Here is a 17,135-nt window from a genome sequence, read left to right as displayed (position 1 = left end):
ATGATGTCTTCCGGGACTTCTTGGATATCTTCGTCATCGTATATCTTGATGACATCCTGATCTTCTCCAGGTCCCTGGAACAGCACCGGGGACACGTCGGCAGAGTACTGCTTCAGCTCCGGCAACATGGACTCTACGCTAAAGCCGAGAAATGTAAATTCAAGCAACAGGAGATCCAATTCCTCGGCCTTGAAATCTCCCCAGCAGGCATCAGGATGGACCCGCAAAAAGTCGCTGCTGTCCTTGAATGGCCAGCCCCCACTGACAAGAAAGGCATCCAACGCTTTGTGGGCTTCGCCAACTTTTATAGAAAATTCATTAAAGGATTCTCAGCCATTATCTCTCCCATCACCCAGCTCACCAAACAAAATATGCGCTTCCTTTGGGGTCCTGAAGCCCAGGCCGCCTTCAGGAGACTCAAGGACTTGTTCACCTCTGCTCCTATCCTCAGTCACCCGGATCCATCTAGACCTTATATTCTGGAGGTAGATGCCTCTGAGATAGCAGTAGGGGCGGTGGTCTCCCAGCGCTTAGGTAAAGACGACCTGATGCACCCCGTGGGGTTCTTTTCCCGAAAACTCTCTCCGGCGGAGAGGAATTATGATGTGGGCGACCGGGAATTACTTGCCATTAAGTCTGCTTTGGAGGAGTGGAGATACTTACTCGAGGGGGCGGTACACCCCGTGCTCATCTACACGGATCACAAAAACCTCGAGTACCTCCGTACCGCTAAACGCCTAAAACCTCGGCAGGCTCGCTGGGCCCTCTTTTTCTCCCGGTTCTGTTTTCACATAACCTATCGCCCTGGATCAAGAAACGTTAAGCAAGATGCACTCTCCCGTATGTTTGACAGCCCCAAGGACACCGCACCCCCGGATACCATCCTCCCTGCTAACACCTTTCTATTCATCCAACCAGACCTAGTGTCTCTGCTAAAGAGTGCTTCCTCCACATCTTCCTGTCCCCCGGGAATCTCATTAGCATCCAGGGAAGGCCTGCTTTGGAAGGACAACCTGATCTTCGTCCCTGAAGATGTGAGAGTTAAGGTCTTGGGTCTCCTCCATGACCATCCGCTCGCTGGGCACTTTGGTGTCCGCAAGACTTTGGAACTGGTACAGTGCTCCTTCTGGTGGCCAGGCATGAGGGAGTTCTGCAAGCAGTATGTAAATTCTTGCCCTGTATGTAGTCGGAATAAGGTCCCCAGAAATCGGGCTTGGGGGCTGCTTAAACCTCTTCCCGCACCCGACCGCCCTTGGCGGATGATTACTATGGATTTCATTGTGGAACTTCCCCCTTCTGAGAACTGCACTGCCATCTTTGTAGTTTGTGACCGTCTGTCTAAGATGGCCCACTTCCTACCCTTAAAGGGAACCCCTTCCGCGACCGAGACTGCCCATATTTTTATCAAAGAAATAATCAGGCTCCACGGGGTACCCACCAATATTGTATCTGATAGAGGGGTTCAGTTCACCTCCCGTTTCTGGCGAGCCCTATGTGAAGCTTTGAAAATAGAATTGGCCCTGTCCTCTGCCTACCACCCACAGACCAATGGGCAAACGGAACGCACCAACCAAACCCTCGAGCAATATATTAGATGTTTTTCTTCCTTTGTCCAAGACGATTGGGTCTCCCTGTTACCGCTGGCGGAATTCGCCTACAACAATGCCAGCCATGCTACCACTGGGCAGTCCCCGTTTTTCGCCAATTACGGTTTTAACCTGTCTTTTCTTCCCGATATCCTTACAGAATCTCATGTTCCAGCAGTACAGGACACGGTATCCTTTCTCCAGCAGAATAACCGGACCCTGCAGGAGGTCATAACCAAGGCTCAGGCTGACAGCAAGAGGAGCTTTGATCGAGGAAGAAGGGGAGAATTGATCCTTCAAGTCGGGGACCAGGTATGGCTGTCTTCTTCTAATTTAAAATTAGCATGTCCCTCCAGGAAGTTGGCACCCAAGTTTCTGGGCCCGTTTCCTGTTAAGAGGAAAATTAACGAGGTGTCTTATGAATTGTCCCTACCTGATTCCATGAGAATACATCCAGTCTTTCATGTAGCTTTACTTAAGCCTGCTGTACCTGATCCCTTCCCTGGTAGGGAAACAAGGCCACCTGACCCTGTGCTGATTGATGGCAGTGAGGAATTTGAAGTGGAAGCCATTCTGGATTTCAGAAGAAGATGGGGACAAGGTCAGTTTCTAATTAAATGGAAGGGCTATGGCCCGGATAATAATTCTTGGGAACCTGCTTCTAACGTACATGCTAATAGACTAATCCAGGCCTTCTTTGCTGCACACCCGGAGAAAAGAGCCACTAGGGGCACCCGGAGGTTGCCCCTTGTGGGGGGGCAATGTCAGGAATCCGCCCGTTCCGTGCGATCGGCTCTCTGTACGCGCACGCGCGTTCGTGCCGCGGGTCGTCGTGGGCACGAGCGTCTTCCGACGAGCGCGGGTGCACGTCGTTCGTATGTGCGCGCGGTACACGCACGCACGGGCGAGCGTTAGCACGATTGGCGCCAGTGGCCCTTTTTAAAGGCACAGCTGCAGGGGTTCTGTGCTGTCTCATCTGCAGCTTGTACCTGAAGTTACCTGCTATTCTGCCTGAACCTTATCTGATACCTGACCCGGCTCCGTCTGACCTTGCTGATCTCTGCTGCTCCGACCCCGGCTTGTTTGACCCTTCTTGGACTGATTCTTGTTGCCGAACCTCTGCTTGTTACCTGATTCCTCTGCTGGCTCCTGCTTGCTCCTGTGTCTGCTACTTCCTCATCCTGAGATCCAGCCATCCTGATTCCACGGTCCGTGGTCTTCTCCCAGCTGCCTTCTTGCTACAGAGAGCTCCCGCTCCAAGAGGATCCTCATCTACCTGGCATTTGCTGCTGCACCTGGCTGGACTCTCCTACCCCGCTGCGCTCCGGTCTCCCTGTTCCCATTCCAGTGAGACCAGAAACAGAGCCGTAAGAGAGGTCCCCTTCCACTAAGTCAGACTCACTATCTGAAGATCATAACAATAACTTTTTTTTAAGGAGTATTAAAAGACAAAAATATAAGGTCCACTTATTAGATTCCTCACCCCCTCTGGTGGCCCATTGTAAAAATGTTATAGGGGAGGGGGTATGAGGTGACTTTGGGACCCAAAAAAAGCCTCTGGCACTCTGCCTGAATTTAAGGACACACATAACATGTGTACACATTTTAGGGGGTGTTTTTGGTAAAGCACTACAATGGAGCTGACACAATACATTGTTAAGTGACTACGCTATAGGTGTATATGGGCCCAGGATAGCATGCTGGGGAGGTTAGCGAAGGCAAATATGCATGTAGACCAAAAAAGGAGCATTAAAAGATTCAAGCATTCATGAGGATAAAGAGGACATTCACAGTATGTACCCGCAACATGGTTTCAAAAACGGTCGGCTGGTCAGAATGAACTTAACAGAACGCCCTGAAGAACAGCAAGGCCTGTGAAGAGCGAGCTGAAAATCATCAACGAGCAGGCAAGAACGCACTGAAAAACAGATACGAACTGAAAAGCGCAAATCGTCTCTAACCAAACTTCTACTAATGAAAGTGAATGACCTCACAACATATACATGAAAGGTAATGCTAATATCCTGTTCCATCATCCGTAAATATATAGAATAGACATTAGGAGGTCTGATTCCCAACCAGAACCTCCAACAAGGAGGGAGGGAGCAAGCAGACTATCACGGTACATATTATGGATAAAGTATAAATAATTGTATACACAATTATATAAAAAAATATACAACAATTTATTTAGACATAAAACTAGTTGACAGTAGAGAACAGGTACATGTGGTGAAGTATTTCGACAACCGGTTGAGCCTCCCACGGCGATTGGGGGAGGCATAAAATATAACCGGTTTTTATGGGTAGATCCTGCCACTTTTCCTTCATGCCAGGATCTATGTTTAAATTTCATCTTTAAATTCAGCGGAATTCCATCGGAAAAATCGTCAGCATTTATTCCGACAGTAAAACCGGTCGTGTGTACGGGGCATTGCACACTTAATTAATCCCTTTTTGACACATTTTTTCTAGTAACACTATGCACTTTCTGTGTACACATAGTCTATTGGATCATGCTGTGACCACTGTGTTGGGCTCCGGGCACTGTTCTCCGTTAGGGATGAGCCGAACACTCTCCGGTTTGGTTCGCACCAGAACCTGCGAACAGAGCTAAAATTCATGTGAACTTTAGAACCCTATTAAAGTCTATGGGACTTGAACGTTCAAAATCAAAAGTGCTAATTTTAAAGGCTAATATGCAAGTTATTGTCCTAAAAAGGGTTTGGGGACCCTGCTCCCAAAAGGGAACTTTGTGAAGGGACAGTTCTAAGTATGGGAAACATGCGCCTCTTTGCAGGCATACTATACACACCCCCCAGGTACGAAATTTAAAGGAATATTACGCTTTTATTGTTTCAATTTAAGCATTATTAAAATCCCTTCTCCTGAAAAAACGTCAGTTTTTAAAACCTTTTTTTGCATTGATACATGTCCCCTGGGGCAGGACCCAGGTCCCCAAACACGTTTTATGACAATAACTTGCATATAAGCCTTTAAAATTAGCACTTTAGATTTCTCCCATAGACTTTTACAGGGTGTTCTGCAGCTTTTTGAATTTGCTGCGAACACCCCAAATTGTTTGCTGTTTGGCGAACGTGCGAACAGGCAATGTTCGAGTCGAACATGAGTTTGACTCAAACTCGAAGCTCATCCCTATTCTCCATCCCAATTTATCTCAACCTTGTTTGGATATAATCCCTCTGTCCTCCCTTATTCTAAAGGCATTATCATTAACCCCTGTTAATTTCCTTCCTAGTGCATACTTCTACTTCATACCACTTCTGATGAATGGCTGTAATGCCAGAAAATGCGTAGAGTGCCACTAGATGCCAACAGTTACTTGGTTTACATATGCTTTTCAATTGATTTATGTTACCATGTATATTTGCAATGTCTATTTTTTTTTTTTATCTGTAGTGTATGCTATGTTCAGCATATTTAGTGTAAGCCTTGTGACTACCTATCTATTTGATAAAAAATATCAGATATGAATTCTAGATTGTAATAAATAAATCATGTATTGTAATTTAATTTTGATGCTATTATTTTCTCTTAACATGACGTTCCCTCATAAAGTCCCTCAAACTCTTCCTTTTTACCTACCAAATCAGGGATGGAGGCCACCATGTGCTTCATATAGTGTGTGTGTCAGTCAGGTCATGCTCATTTACTGTATACCAAATATTTGGGTGGAAGACACCCATTTACAGTGACCGATCACACCTAATACACTGTAGGATGTAGGATATACTACACCAGGGGTGCCCAACCAGTGGCCCTCGACCTCCTGATCTAAGATGGCAGGTTGGCAAGCCCAGATCATGGGTTTCTGACCCTCCATTTCAGAGCAGCAGTTTGTGAATGAAGCCGCTGGTAGTGCAAGAAAGTGGCTGCGGAGCAGAGCCACATATGCTTTCAATGCTAACAATGCTTTCTGTATAGTGCCCACACCTGTCACAGGTGGAGTGTTACCAAATGCACTCCGTCTAGGACAGCAACAGCCAGCGATACCAGAATGGAAGACAGTTATTAAAGGTAAATTTACTACTAAATTCACAGTATATATGGATATATCTGTTTTGCAGTGGTTACTGGGCGGCTTTCAAACTGATCCGCAGGTGCAGTGCAGCAGCGGGTTACCTGCATTGAGCCACAGACTTCAGTTATTACCTGCGGGTTTGTTGCGCCTTCAGAAAGTGCGCCAAATCTGCAGGATATAATAGAAGTTTACTGCAAAGTTCAGCTAACCTGCAGAAAATCCACAGGTTCACTGCGCTGCACCCGCAGTTTGGGCAAATCACAGCGCATCAGTGTCAAAGCAGCCTTGGGCCCACGTTCACATGATTGGTCCCACCCAATCAGACTTACTATTCACCTCTATGGAGCAGCAGATGTAAACGGACTTGTGTCTGTTTACACTCGCCTACCTAAAAAAATGGGATCGGCCCCTTCCATCTGGGTGAATTGGATTGGATCAGGGGGCCCATAGATTAGAGTGGGCTGTGTCAGTGGACACAGACCTCTCATCTTCCCACTCCACTCATTGTGGCCCACGACCAGTTACCAATTTGCTTAAGTGGCTCTCGCTCTTCAAAAGGTTGGGCACCCCTGTACTACACCCTCGCTGAATTAGCAAGGATTTTTCCTGCACACCCCTCAAACTGCTGGAGCTGTGATGTACTTGGAGCATATTGTTTGCATATTTTTGGGGTCTGCCCGCACATCCGGCAGTTCTGGGTGGGTGTGATGGATTGTGTTAGGTCAGTAACTACAATTGTTATTGCACAATCTATTGAAATTTGTTTGTTGGGCTTAGTGGACACCTTAGCACCCAAAAATGTGATCCTTACTCTACTCACATTGCTCCTGTACTATGCTAGAAAAGTGATTATCTTATTGTGGAAAAAAACGCTGGCTCCTACCCTCATGGCCTGGAAGGCATTGATTAACAAGGCTCTACTGCTGTATGAATCATATCTCAGTAGAGGGGTAAAAGATAAGTTTAAAAAGGTGTGGGGTGGCTGGATAGATGATAATTCAACTGCATTTGTCTCCTGGTGAATAGATTAAGTATGTGGTGGGTAGTGAGGCTTGTGTAAGCCTAGATGGGAACCTATAACCTCTTTTACTATTGCTATTCGGGGATACCATACTGTATATAATGATTGTACATTGTATATGTCCCCCCCCCCCCCTTTTTTCCCCTTTACTAGGGTTTAATATGGAAGGATTTCTGATGTCTGCTATTATTTGGTATGGGAGTTGCATTGTACACTGGTGCTTGGAATTGTAGTGCTGAATGTGTATTATGTTCAATGTTTGTATGTATCTTTTTCTATGTTTAAAAAACCTTTCATAGAAAGAATTTACAAAAAGAAAAAAACTGTCAGAAGCTATAAATATGTGAAAGAAAAAAACATTAACACCCAGGGATTGTTGGGTCTATGTATTGTGAACACAATTAAATGCAACCCACAGTAATGTAGCACACAGTTAATACAAGGGATATATTGTCCACCAAAATAAAAATAAAAATCTTAGAAAGTCGAATAAGTATTTTATGGATTGAAAATACATTAAGTGTTTTGGTTTAGGTTTTTGACAAATATAATTATATGAGGACATTAGCCGGCTGCTTTTTTCTTTAGATTTTAGTTTTGTAGTATTTTACAATCTATATTCCACCATCACACGTACAGAGACATACAAAGCAGTCTGTACCTAATTAGTGCTAAAATAACACACTGATCCAACAGTTTGAAAAGGGCAGCCATGAATGTAAAATATCATTATATGACACAATTAAAAAGTCATAATAACTTTAAGGACATTTAATGAAAAATATGAACACATTTGCCTTACTTAGCAATTAAACAGGTGAGTGCACAGCATCATGACTTAAATGCCTAATGATATCCATAAACTGTTTTTGCATCCATTATACAATTAATTCTATCATGAATTATAACATTAATTCACCCTAAAAAAAAGGCAATCAGGCAGTTGCAAATCCCCTTGTTATTGGTGATAAAATATATTTTGCAAGTTTAGTCCCTCCTCCAAAAATCCCTTTTAAATTCAATACACGTCAAATTGAATTAGTCTTTTGGATTAGCATTACATACATTGAAAACATAATGATCATGAATCTAAATGACAGGCAAAGACCTACAGCTTAAATGCACAGCCCTTGGTTAGAACATCCTTTCATATATTTTTAATAAAACTGCTGATACAAATTCAAAATCAGCTTCATAAATCAAACATGATTTAATGTACGAAACTCCAAGGCTTCCCCTGGACCAGCTGTGCAAGTCCCTGTCTTAGGAAGGCACAAGCTTTGCAGTTCAGTGCTTGAGGTTTTATGAAAGGTTTATTGGATTTCAAAGTCCCTTAAGGGGAAACCCTTTAAATGTCTTTGCAATTATAAGACTAATAACACTTTCAGTTTCTGGACGATGCCGTGACTTGACAAAGATAAGGAACTTCAAGTTGCTCAGTCAATACAAAGCTATTAATCTCTGTCACCTCCTTGTCAGTGTGGCTCAGGAAAACAATGTCGTTCCATGACCTAGGGGGAAGTTATGTAGTGATTTTATTCAGCGTGTCAAGATTCATCAAACTAGATTTTGTCACTCCTCTCAGCTCCCTTGAAACACTCCTAGTACTTTATCTTGACAATGCTGGCATCCTTCACATAGTTTGTTGCAGGCCCTCCTTCAAAATATTATTTAGCATTTATTCATGCATATGAAGCCCTAAGGGGACTGCTAAAGGTTTCCATGCAACAAAAGAGATGGCTTATGAAACTAATTTTCCTTTCGTCAAGGTGAATTAATGGAGATTGCTGCATAACCAAATTTAACTTCTGTACATAAAGAAAGGTTAATTTCTAGACCCGAAATATGCAGTTGAATTACAATTGTACTCCCCAGAGAAATCAAGCTTCAGCGCTAGTTTAGTTTGACATTGTACTTCTTTACAATAATATACATGTCTAACACTGGTCATAGATGGACAGTTGTCTCACCTAGGATGACAGGTGAAAAGATATCTGCCTGTGCTCAAACTCATTACTGCGTCAAAAACAATGCTGGATTTGACAGGTGCCTGCAGTGTACATGTAGTAAAACATTTGTTCCCTTTTCTCCAAAGAGAAGGGGATGATCAGCAACCATCTTCACAAACACAGTATCTTCCAGCAAACTATGAAATGGTCATTAGGGATGAAATAACCAATATGCTTGAATCAGAGTTTGAAGATGATTGGTTAGAGTATGGAAGCAGATCTGCTTATGCCTCTGTTTTATGCCTCTGCTAATTGTACCAGTTTGCCAACATTTGCATTGGTTGTGACATTAGCTGCCCCCCCCCCCCCCATTGCATACCATCTCTATAATTATATCAGTTAAACAGTTTTTTTCAATATCAGCTGAAGCTAAATGGCAAGACTGAATCACATGGGTACTTTCCATGTAAAAAGATTGGCACATAGGAGCAACCTGTCTTTTGATTTGAGAAGACAGCAACAGAGAGCAGTAGCAGCTGCTAGGTGGCAACTTTGTACAGTTTCGCTTCAGATATATTTTAGGAAAGGTGGAGAAAAACGTATACTTTGCTACTTAGTTAAAAATGCCAATCTGTGACTCAGTTTCTCATTTTTTTGGCAGCAAAGCTGAATGAAAATCTCAGCAACCACGGAAAGGCGTATGAGAGATTGTGACTTGCCATAATAAACCAAGCTGTCTTTTTGAATTTTACAGTAAATCTATATTTTTTTTTATAGTTCAATCTGTTTATAAATTTTTTTTTGTTTGTTTCAATATGTCCTTATTGAAAATTTACAAAAAGAACAAGTATGATAAACACTTTAGATATGAACAGATGTTCCGTCCAAAGCTTGGATTACATCAAATCAACTGTTAGACCAGTGGTTCTCAACCTTTCTAGTGCCGTGACCCCTTGATAAAATTTCCCAAGTTGTGGGGACCCCTAACAGTAAAATTATTTTTGTAGTATGGGTTGTCAGCATCCAAGGTAAGACAAGTAAGACAAGCCCCTCCCACTTTACATTCCTCACCAGTCAGCTGACCTGTAGTCTCTGCCCCCCAGCCATGCCATTAACTGACTGGATGGCTGCAAGGAAGCTGAATGGGTGGCCATGGGCCCCACAGCCTTCAGGGACAGCCCTGCTGGGTGGCCGCAAAAAGGCTGGGAGAGCTTTGCAGGCTTCAGAAACAGCCCAGGATTCAGTGACCCCTGGAAAATCATCATTTGACCCCCAAGTTTGAGAACCGCTATGCTTGATGGAGGGGGAGGAAGGAGAAGGAGGGAGGGCGTTAAAGAGAGGAAAGGGGGAATTAGGGAGAGGGGGGAAGAGAGAGGGATGGCAGGGTAGGCGAACATCATCGTAACAACATTCATTTCAGAAGATGAGTAATAACCAGTTCACACTTGTACATTTTGGATGCTTTAGCCATTGCGACCCTGTAGTCACAAACCTTTCTGGCTGCATGTTCTTTCTTGCAACCATTTTTTCCATTTCACATTGAGAGTTCAGGTCAGCAACAGTACCAGAAACAGAGGGGGCTTCTGGTGTTTTCCACAACCTGGTAAAAGTGTACTTAGCAGCAAGTATTAGGTATATGATAGCAAATTGGGAGTCGAGTGGGTATTTTTCTATGCCTACATGAAGCAGGGCTAGAGTGGGAGTAGGGACAGATGCTCTTCCAGAGATAGAAGAGATTAGTACAAATATCTGCTTCCAGAAGGAGCTTAAAGTGGAGTTCCAGGCTTTTTTTAATTTATTAAAGGTCAGCAGCTACAAAAAGTGTAGCTGCTGACTTTTAATAAACAGACACTCACCTCTCTTATGGTCCAGCTATGTGGCCGCACGGAGCCTCGCTCCTCTCCCCCTCCTCTCCGCATCACCTCCATTGAAACTGTGGACAACCGGCCATGACAGCTTGCATTTTCATGGCCAGGCACGCACTGCGCATGTGCAAGTTGTGCTGTGCTCTCAGAGGTGACAGGCAATCTTCTGGGACCTGTGATGTATTGTAGAAGATTGCCGAGCAGGAGGGGCCGCCTAGGGGGAGAGGAGGAGTCACCTAGGAAGTCCCACAAAATGTGGCATGTAAGGGGGCGAGGAGAGCTTAAAGCAGAAGTTCCACTTTTGGTTGGAACTCTGCTTTAAAGACTTGCAAAACCAAAGGATGTGGGCAATAGAGCCTACGCTACCATAATTTCTCCAACAACTAGGTGAGTGGTCTGAGTACATTTTTAAGAGTTGATAGGGTGTCAAGTATCACTTATGAAGGGTTTTTGCTAAGATTCCCAATGATTAGCACAATGGGAATCCCCATCAGTTACTTGAAATGTGTGTTGCCCCGTAGTCATGATTAAAGGGATGTTCACTTTGTCCATTTATTAAGAGTTGTGACTTGGAAATAAGGTCAATCATCACTAAGTTTGAAGTAAAATATGGATATACCTTTTTATTGTATGATGAATGGGAGTAAAACTGATAAATGGGCTCAGGGATAGATGCCATTGATGATAATTTAGAGGAATTGAGAAAGTAGGTAATCCTCACATATGTGTAGGTCTCTGGGGTTGGGAGGCCAAAGACTTATTTGTGGTTATGTCACCTAAAGTTAAGATACTATTAAAATGGCAGCAGGATATACTTAGGTCGGGAAGGCAGGCAGGCAGGTAAAGCCCTTAGAGGGATCGGTAGAGATCGAATAGGTGATCCAGAAGAGTATGAACCTTCTTCACTATGGATTCCCCCAGTTGCACTCCCCCTAGTATGTATGTTGCTTGCATATTCTTAGCCCCCAAGTGCATAACTTTATATTTATCAACATTAAACCTCATTTGCCACAGTCGCCCAATTAAACATTGCATTGAGGTTGGCTTGTAAGTTGGAGACATCCTGTAAGGATGTTATTCTACTGCATAGCTTGGTGTCACCTGCAATGACTGAAATTGTAATTTTAATCCCAGACCCTATATCATTTTTAAAGATATTAAATAGTAAGGGTCCCAATACTGAACATCGGGGTACATCACTGATAACCTTAGACCATTCAGAGTAAGCCCTTGTACACACGGTCGGACATTCCGACAACAAAATCCGTCGGATTTTGTCCGAAACTTGTGTTGCATACACATGGTCGGACAAAGTTGACGGAAAATCCGATCGTTCGTAACATGATGACGTAATTTCGTTACGACGGGACTACGTTCAGGCTAGTAGCCAATAGCTTTGGTCTAGGAATTTGATCTGAGCATGCATGGCACTTTGTCCGATCGGAATTCTCTACACACAATCGGACAAAGTCCGATCGGATCATGTTGTCGGAAAGTTTTATAGCCCAGCTCTAAAACTTTGTCCGTAGGATATTCCGACAGAAACAGTCCGATGGAGCCCACACACAGTCGGATTATCCGACAACACGGTCCGATCGGACATTTTCCGGCGGAATGTCCGACCATATGTACAAGGGCTAAGGATCATTAACCACTGCTCTCTGAATTCGGTCTTTTAGCCAGTTTTCTATCCCTTTACCAAGTGATCTTTCCAAGCCATTAGACTTTACCTTACCCATTAGCCATGTGTGGGGAACTGTGTCAATTGCTTTTGCAAAATCCAAGTTTACCACGTCCACAGCCACCCCTCTGTCCAGGGTTTTACTTACCTCCTCATAAAAAAGGAATCAGGTTTGTTTGATAACTTCTATCTTTCATGAACCAATGCTGTCTGTTGCTTAAAATATTTTTTTACAGCAAGAACTCATCTATGTGGTCTTTTATTAAATTCTCCAATATCTTCCCAACTATAGAGGTTAAACTAACAGGTCTGTAGTTACTTGTTACCTTTTTAACCACTTTCTGTCAGGCCTATAGCAAAATGACGGCCGAGCGGTGGTTCACTTATCCTGACTGGGCGTCATATGGATAAGCCACGATCACGTGCCCTAGGGGGCGCACATTGCGGCGATTGGTGATGTGGTATGTCAGTCTGACACACCGAATCACCGATCTTGGTAAAGAGCCTCTGATCATGATCAGCTGTGTCCAGTCATGGCTGATTACGATGTAAATAGGAAGAGCCGTTTATGGGATTTCCTCACTCACGTCTGACAGAGGAGAGCCGATCAGCGGCACTCCTGACAGGGGGGTATGTGCAGATTGTTTATCAGTGCAGCCCCCCCCCCCCACGGATGCCTGCCCAGAACCACCAAGATGCTGCCAGGACCACCAGGGAAGGCCACCACACAAAAAATCCAGGTATGCCACCCTAGACCACCAGGGATATGCCAATCAGTGCCCAGGCAGCTGCCAATCAGTGCCCATTAAAAATGCCTGCCAGTACCACCAGTGATGCCTATCAGTGCAATCTATCAGTGCCAGCCATCAGTGCCCATCAGTGCAGCCTTTCAGTGCCCATCAGTTTTACCTATGAGTGCCCATCAGTGCTGCCTATCAAGGCCCATCAGTGCTGAATATCAGTGCTACCCATCAGTGCCGCCTAACAGTGCCCATCGCCAGTGCCCACCAGTGCCACCTCATTAGTGCTATCTCATTAGTGCCACCACATCAGTGCCACATTATCAGTTCTCGACAGTGCAGCTGATCAGTGCTGTCAGTGAAGGAGAAAACTAATTTTTTTACAAATTTTCTAACAGAAACAAAGAAACTTTTTTTTCCAAAATTTTTAGTCTTATTTTATTTGTTTAGCAAAAAACAAAAAAAGCAGAAGGGATCAAATACCACCGAAAGAAAGCTCTATTTGTGGGAACAAAACAATAAAAATTTTGTTTGGGTACAGTGTAGCATGACTACGCAATTGTCATTTAAAAAGTGACAGAGCTGAAAGCTTAAAATTGGCTTGGGCAGAAAGGGGGGTAAGCGCCTGGTATTGAAATGGTTAAATATGGGCACTGCACCTTCATGAATCCAGTGGTACCATTCCAGTCATTAACCACTTCAGTACCAGGCACTTTCCCCACTTCCTGCTCAGGCCAATTTTCAGCTTTCAGCGCTGTCGTACTTTGAATGACAATTGCGTGGTCATACAACACTGTACCCAAACTATATATTTTTTTATCATTTTGTTTCCACACATAGAGCTTACTTTTGGTGGTATTTGATTACTGCTGGGGGGTTTTATTTTTTGTGCAACAAATATAAAAAAAGGACGAAAATTTTGAAAACAAAAAAAGTTTTTCTTTGTTTATGTTAGAAAATATTATAAATAAGTTTTCTCCTTCATTGAGGGGCACTGATGAGGCTGCACTGACAGGCGCTGATAAGGCGGCACTGATGGGCACTGATGAGGTGGCACTGATGATGGTCACTAATATGAAGCACTGATGGGCAGTGATATGTGGCACTGATGGGTACTGATAGGTGGCACTGATGGGCACTTATAGGCAGTCCTGATGGGCACTGAAAGGCTGCACTGAAGGCTACTTATGGGTGGCACTGATGCGCATAGATGATCACTTATAGGTGCCACTGATGGACACTGATTAATGGCACTGATTGGCATCACTGATAAGATGGCATTGGCAGGCATTAGTGATGGGCAATGACTGGCACCATTTGTGGGCACTGATTGGCATTGATTTTGGGCACAAATTGGCATCCCTGGTGGTCATCAGTAGTGGCAATCCCTGGTGGTCCTGGTGGCATCCCTGGTGATGTGAAGTGGGCCTCCGGGGGGGGTTCCCCTGATAATAAATCAGCGCAGACCCCCCTGACAGGAGAGCAAGCGATCGCCTCTCCTCTACTCTCGTGAGTGAGGAAAAGCCAAAGCGCTGCTTTTTTCTGTTTATACTGTGATCAGCTGTGATTGGACATGGCCGATAACATGGTAAAGAGCCTCCATCAGAGGCTCTTTACCAAGATCTGTGTTGCGATGTGTCAGACTGACGCTCTGCACCACCGATTGCCATGCTACGAGCCCCCACGGCCCTCTTCCCGGCTTTTATCCTGAAAGACATCATATGGCATCCAGTCAGGGTAACGGAACCACTACCCAGCCATCATTCTGCTATAGGCTGGGTGGGAAATGGTTAAAGAGTTCCTAAAACTTAGAAACAGTGTATTTCTTGCACAAAGATAATATCAACAAGTTGCTTAGTAGGTTCTTTTTGGAGAGTTGTCCATTTCTGGGGGCTATTTAATCCTTTGGCATTCAGAAATACAATCCTGAACAGCATGTTTATTGCAGTGAGAGTAAGCACTTAATGGTGAACAGTTGGTGTGAGGTTGCAAAGAAGAAGCTCGCTAGAGTGGTCCACTGATAATGTTATATAGAGAGAAGGTACTGTACTGTTGTAAGTTGTAACAAGACAAAAAAAAAAAAACATTTAACTTGCAGACAAAAAAAAGTAAAAAAAAATGCAAGGCTGGTGTAGTACCCTAGAGAGGGTAAATCAAAAAGGAAACCCTTGAACAATACTGGTTCAATGTGCAGTAAATACTGCCAAAGGTTATAGGAGGGGGATATTCTCAAGCAACATACAGTAAATTCTGAGCTGGTAGAGCAAAGGTAAGGCTCCTGCGGAAGAGGCTGCTTCAACCCAGCATATTGGCTTATCAAGCTCTGAAGGGCGAGCAGGGTTTGTCAGTCACCCTGTATAGACCGTTCAGCTTTCATTTGAGAGGGAGGAGGTCTAGTTGGCACTGGGTCTTCCTCTGGGATGAGGCATCTGGAACATAGAGAGAGGGTCTGCACAGCATGGGTTTTACCTTGATGTATAATCAGAAGCTTGGTAGGAAACCCCCATTTGTAAGGTTTGCAATGATACTGAAGTGCTTTTGTAATGGTGGTTAGTTGTCGACGGGTACCTTGCTGTACTGATTCAGGATTTTTTTTTACTTGGTATTTATTGGAATTTCAAAAAGAGCATGCAGAATACAGTCATAAAGGTGCATCGTAAGTAGCAAAAAAAGATACAGTAGGTGAACAGTTCGTATTAGTACAGTATACAAAGGATGAAATTAACCTTTATGGTAAAATGTTTAACAAGTGATAAACTACTGCATTTATATAGTGGGGTAGATTTGAAGTCAGCTAATAGTAAGGTGAAGTATTATGTAAAATGGGGGTGTTCAGATTGGGTGTGAATGGGACATTAAGGCAATAAAGCAGGTGTAGGTCACATGAGATTTAGGCTTTTTGGGTATGTGAGCCAAAGTTCCCAGTGATTATAACATTTTGGGAGTTGTAAGTGAGCTTTGATATACATAAATTCCAGCCGGCAGTTGTTGTCGAGAAGTGTGATCACTTCTGAAATAGATGGGGGCATTGGGGATTTCCACTTTCTAGCAATAGCTAGGAGGGCAGCTATAAAAACATGGTAAATAATCATGTGTGATTTCTGGGGCCAAGTGTCAATATCCACACCAAAAGAACCATTTGTCAAGATAAAGAGAAAGAGGTTGAGATGATAGAAAGGGTGAGCTTATTTAGATTGGACCAGTAAAGAATGAGAGTGGGGCAATTCCACCATATGTGCAGGGGATATCCATAGCTTCGACAGTTTCTCCAGCATGTGTTGGTTGTAGAAGGGTAGATACATGCTAATTTAGCAGGTGTGAGGTACCAGTCATGGAATAATTTCTGGACAGATTCCCAGTGAAGTAGGCAGCGGGAAAAGTTTAAGGGAGCATGAATAGAGTAGTACAATTGCTGGGGGGTGTAAGTATGTTGCAGTAGTAGTTCTCAGCAGTCCATTGTTGGTGTCTTGAGGTCATTGGAGACGGTGGTGAGAAGTTTATAGATATAGGAAATACCTCTACAGTTTGGACAGGTTTGTTGGTAGAATTGTAAAAAGTGTAAAGGTAAGAGATTGTTTGACTAATTCACACAGGAGAGAACTGAGCAAAGTCTAAGGCCGCGTACATACGGGCGGACTGTTCGCCCAACTTTGTCCGCTGAACAGTGCTTCAGCGGACAGTCCGCTCGTGTGTGGGCTTTCAGCGGACAGTTTCAGCGGACAGTTTGACGGACAAAGTCTTTCGGAAATTCCGAAAAACTGTCCGCTGAAACTTGGTTTGAGCGAAACAGTCCGCCCGTGTGTAGGCTACTTTCGAAATGAGCAAACTGTTCCCGCTCGGAGGGAAGTCTGCTCATTACGAGCGCGTGTGAAGGTAGGCGGGGCCCGCGACGGAGACGTCGCGGGCTCCGCCGCCTGGAATGGACTTAAAGGGGAACCCCAACGCCGAAAAAAATCGGCGTGGGGGTCCCCCCAAAGTCCACAACAGACCCTTGTCCGAGCACGCTACCCGGCCGGCCAGGAAAGGGGGGGCGAGCGAGCGTGCCCCCCCTCCTGAGCCGTACCAGGCCGCGTGCCCTCAACATGGGGGGTGCCTTGGGGAAGGGGGGGCCGCGCGGCCCCCCCACCCCAAAGCACCTTGTCCCCATGTTGATGAGGACAAGGGCCTCTTCCCGACAACCCTGGCCGTTGGTTGTCGGGGTCTGCGGGCGGGGGGCTTATCGGAATCCGGGAGCCCCCTTTAAGAAGGGGG

Source organism: Lithobates pipiens, unplaced genomic scaffold (genome assembly GCF_037356315.1).
Source record: "Lithobates pipiens isolate NorthernLeopardFrog02 unplaced genomic scaffold, aLitPip1_a1.2 Scaffold_10, whole genome shotgun sequence".
In the NCBI taxonomy this organism is placed as follows: Eukaryota; Metazoa; Chordata; class Amphibia; order Anura; family Ranidae; genus Lithobates; species Lithobates pipiens.
The sequence above is the reverse complement of the archived record's forward strand: the minus strand, read 5'-3'. Positions refer to the sequence as shown.